The 5,024-nt window shown below is 46.6% G+C and overlaps 1 non-coding gene across 1 annotated transcript; it reads left to right on the top strand.

The window, feature by feature from the left end:
* Nucleotides 1-2,560: 2,560 nt before the first annotated feature.
* Nucleotides 2,561-2,749, top strand: LOC142871571 (U2 spliceosomal RNA). Its single transcript, XR_012919828.1, has one exon. It is a non-coding gene; the product is annotated as a U2 spliceosomal RNA (small nuclear RNA).
* Nucleotides 2,750-5,024: the final 2,275 nt, after the last annotated feature.

Genomic DNA, 5,024 nt, shown 5'->3' with positions numbered 1-5,024 from the left:
AAGAGCCCTTTCCCTGCCTCTCTGGCTGGTTGGATAGCTGGATAGAACATGATTGAATACCACCCAGATAACTCTACATGATTAGAATGGCCAGCAGACCTAAGATACAGAAGTTTGAAAACTACTGCCCGCTGGGGCCTGCCTCTTTCCAATCCCATTGCTAAAGAACATTTTCTCCTTCTGTAATGAGACATGTTGATAATAAAATTCCTGTTTTCTTAAACGTCTCATTTAAACTGTTGAGACTGTGAATCTTAAAAATTGGACCAATGACTCAATAATATCTTCCACAGGAGTATTTTTCCTTAGGAGAGCTGGGCAGTGACAATGAACTTACTAGTATGCACCCCAGGTAGGTCATGGCCCGGAGTCCCTGGGAGATGTTAGATTCCTGACACAAGTTACATTTCCTAGGATACCAGAAAAGGCTACAGCATGGCTATAGCATTCTGCAAGTAAAAAGTACTGTCACTCTCTCCCTCCTTCCCTTCCCCTCCCCAGTTTCCCTGGCAAGCCGGCCAGAGCAACTCCTCAAACACAACCCCAGAAGTAAGGAACAGACCCTGGTGTCCTAACAGGGCCGGAACCTGCCACACCACAGCCTCTGCTCTGCACTGAGAAATACAAAGAAGAAGCAACTCCTAGTGTGGCCTGAGGCCAATCTCCATAACATGGTCAAAATGTTCCTATCACCCCAATGCAAAGTACCTTGGTCACTGCTGAGTGGCTGGAGAAGCAATGGAAGCAGTTCAGCTTGGTAGGATTGCACTTCCCTGTCTCTCTATTACGGAGTCATGCAAAAATGTGTTTCAACAGCATCAGGAAAGCAACGTGTCATAGAAATCTGAATCAAAGTCCGGTGTCATCTCAGCTCATCAGTATTTCTGTGGCTGGCCAGGCAGAGTCCTCTCCCCCTCCGACACAGTGAGAGACTTGTTGTGTTTAGCCTTGCCCACCACGTCAAGGCAGATCTCCAGGAAAATGGGCCAGCTAATGTGAAAACCGAGGCAGCCAGCCAGAGCGAGGGACCACCTGCGGCCTTTGGTGGCGCCTCCAGGGCTGACCCCTCTGCTTTTCCTATTAAGCAGGTGTTTCAACTAAAACTGACATGTTCGGCTTCAGTCCAAGGACTAGAACTTTGTGAAAGAGGCCGAGACCAGCCTATTTTAAGCATATCATACTGACAACCAGAGCTACTTTCTGTCTAGCATCTCTTAATTTCCCAGGAAGGGAGAAAATGATGCAAACTTACCTACTTGGCCCCCAAAGCTATTACTTTCACATTTCCAGCCAACTCTCTCAGTGAGACTTTTCAGAAAGTAAAGCTTTAAACAAGCTGGGGAAAAAAACTTCCCTGAACAAGTGGCAGTTTAATAAATGTTGAGTTATACAGGCTCTCAGGTGTCTGGGAGGTTGGGTAAATATGTACCAAGGCTCAACAATCATGTTGTGGCTTTTCTGTCTGAGTCAGAAGATGGCAGATGTCTCTGGACAGCGCTGTGTCCCGTGGCTGCTCCAATTTCCTCTCACAGAGGAAGCACAATAAAAAGGCAAAATGGCATTTTAAGTGCAGTGTTTGACAGGCTTAGGGGAGACGTGGGAGTGGAGACAGAAAGGAGGAAGAAACAGAATTGTACGCCTGAACCCACAGCCAGGAAGCACTTGTCATTGCGGCCACTTTACCCCTCGCCCACACGCAGGGCCATCATAACTACTCAGCGGGCTGGGACAAAAGGCAGACCAAAACGTGGCATCTAAAGAGAATTTTGACCTGAAATACTTCACATATGAATCGACTTCCTTAAGAGCTTTATCACGCTGCTGCCATCTTCAAAGCACCTCAACATTATCGTCACAATCCTAAAATCAATTCCCAACAGGCACGTGAAGCTTTCCCAGGGGTGAGAAGTGCTTGTTCTTCCCTATTGACCAAGTTTTGATTTTCTAAAACACTCTCTCCTGCCTTGAAGGTGGATTTCCGAACGTGCTCCAGTTACAATTCTTTCCAACTCTGACGCTTTCCCTGATATATAAATATATCTATAACATCCTGTCCAAACAGCAGGGTAGGGGAAAAGAGGCTGAGATCATGAGGCAGGGAGGGGCATCCTCTCTTTTATGCCTTTTTGCCATCCCCACCCTGTGTCCACGACATCCTCAGAGTTCCATGAGACTCATGCAACTTGTTCCTAGAACAGGCTAGTGACACTGGAGCTCAAAGATTACAGTATCATTTTGAGAACTCTCCTACAGAACCAACCCCCTGTATCTTTGCATCTCAGATTGCATACTTGTAAAAATAAGCATTAAAACAATATAGGTGGCACTTACACTTTTATTAACTCACTTAATTTACACAACTTCACTGGGAGTGGGTCTCTTTATGTCTAATCAAAAGAATATGAAACTCAAGCTGGGAGAGGTTGATTGTTTTGGCTAAGGTCACACAAGCAATAGATGGCAGAGCTGGGCTTGAAACAGGTATTCTGCCTCTTTCTACTACATCACAGCTGCCTATCAAGTGTGTCATAGAATACTCAAAGCTAGTAAATGTTAAAGTATCGCTTCTCAGCCTTTTGGCTAAGATCAAGTATAGTATCCGTTCTTATCAGTTTAATATCTAATACGTCCTCTAACCCAGGACAATATGTTAAATGGATATTTGGGAGCAGGGAGATGGAATAGGAACCTGCTCCGTCCACTCCACGCACTAACCTGGCATTGCAGGAAATGTTAAAGTGCAACAAATACCACGTTCCCCTACGAGCGCCCCGTCTGTATCACAGGACGCAAACTCTAACGCTGACAGGGGCCCAAGCCCTGTGCAGCCCTGGGGAACTGCAGAGCCACTGCCCCATCTACAGAGGCAGCTGCCGCACAATTCTAACTCAAAGTGGCCATAGGAACAGGGAGTCCAATTTCCCAGAGAAGCTAGCAATCTGAGTGTGTGTACATGTGTGTATGACAGAGAAATCACTGCACGTTTTAATATGGACAACTAATGTGCATGATTTAAACTACCGTGCAGACCAAATATATGTCTTTGAGAGGATGGCAGGTGTAATGAGGGTGAATTATTAGCTCTGCCTGGGACCAACTATTTCCCTAATAGAGAACCTCCCCTATATCTGGGGATCCTTCAGACTCACTTTCCTTCTGAGATAGTCCAGCTCCTCGCTCATCCCGCCTTCTTCCAGGGGAGGCAGCTGCAGTGGAAAGAACTCTCGTCCTGTGGTCAGGAGAACAGTGCCCACCGCCTCCATGTGACCTGCCGGAGCCTCCGTTTCTTTAGAAGACTTATGATTTAAACATCCAGTGGGACGAGTTGTTGTGTAAACTTCACAGTGCCACGCAAATGGACAGTGCTGTTCACTGTGGCCTCAGAGTAGAACTGAATACAATCCCTACCAGGACTCAGGCAGGCCCCACGCAAAACTCTCCCCTGCTCTCGTGGACTGCTTAATATGTGATCTCTACGCCATTCAGCTGACAGTTGGCCACAACCCGCCCTGTGGCATCTGGCATGGGTATTAACTTTTCTGTTTTCAACTCTCCACACAAAGGACTTTATTTGCCCAGTTAGATAGTAGGCTCAGAAAGCAGGGCCCCTGTGCTACGTTTTCCAGTGTCCCTTAGCTCCTACCCACTGTGATCCTTACTAGAAATGTCCTGTCTAAATTAAGTAGAAAGCCTGGCAGATTCTTAGATGGTCTGTGTTCACCTTGAGCTTCTTTCCAGTCTCCAAGAGGGAATTAGGTTGCACAGCAGAGCAGGAGGGGTAACTTATAAGGAAACTATGGCAAGTTTGATGTGGAGGAAACTAAAAGAGAAAAAAATCTCTCATCCTGTAAAGTCCTCTGACTGATACTGGGAAATGAGCCCAGGGGACTTAGCAGAAGGTGGTAAAGACAGAGATGAAATGGGAATTCTGAATCCAAACAAGGACAGAAAGGAATGCAGCACACTGCTTCCCAGCCTCCCCTCCTCCTGCCATTTCCTCATGTTAAGCAAGGGAACAAAGAAACACAACCACACCAGACCCAACTGCAAGAAACCAAACAAGTAGGGAATCCCAGCAAGAGACAAGCTCAGGGTGACGGAGGGGGGCAGGGACGCTGCTCCTCTACCTGCTATCTCTGCTGCCACCCTGACCTTCCCTGGTGTCCTGGGTGGCCAGCAATGATGACCCCATTCCCAGAACTGCATGTCTCGCGTGCAGACGAGAGGGCCCGGGTGTTTTGATATGATGCCAGTGTGATGTGGGAAAGGGAAGGTCTGCCCCGCACACACCCAGGTTACTATGACACCCTGGGACGAGAGCCAGGTGGAAGCATCTTCACACGCGTGCAGTGACTAAGACTTCAAGTTGCATGCAAAACAGAATTGGCTTCCCTTCCTGTCTTAATTTTATGATCTGGACAATCACCAGGTCTCATTAAGTTCTTCCTTGTTGGCTGGAATCTTGGGCTTTCCCTGCTGAATTTTAGTTTTACTGACACTATTAAAAAATAAATAAATAAAATAACCTGATAAGACTTACTCTTTCTGTAGCTCAACCTTTCTTTCCCAACCTCAGGTTTTAGGATGGGTGAGTCCAACATCTTCTGCACTGTATGTACCTCTTCTCCCTTTTTCCTCTTTGGCAAGAGTTCAGCTCCCTCTCCTTCTTACCTCTCTTTGTGCAGCTACAAGAGAAGGGTTTGATCTAGGAATCTACCATGGAAAATTTGCTATTTTACATGTCTGTGGTCTCATATTGATAGGAACACATTGTAAGGTTCCCCTTTAGCTTAAATAAATAAATACAAATAAATACAAGGTCCAGAGAGAGCCAATGGCTTATTGAAGCTTACATTCACTTGAAGAGTAGGCCACAGCTCCCAAACGCCACACCATTGCCCTTCCCCTACACCAAGTCACCTCCACCTTTACACCAAGTCAACTCAGGGCAAACAACCCCACCCGCAGTTCTAGTAGGAAAAGTGAATGGGGGCTCCTAAAATCCAGAGGCTGTTCTGCCCTTG

This window comes from Microcebus murinus, chromosome 6, assembly GCF_040939455.1.
Source record: "Microcebus murinus isolate Inina chromosome 6, M.murinus_Inina_mat1.0, whole genome shotgun sequence".
Classification (NCBI taxonomy): Eukaryota; Metazoa; Chordata; class Mammalia; order Primates; family Cheirogaleidae; genus Microcebus; species Microcebus murinus.
This window is presented reverse-complemented; position numbering and strand designations above follow the sequence as displayed.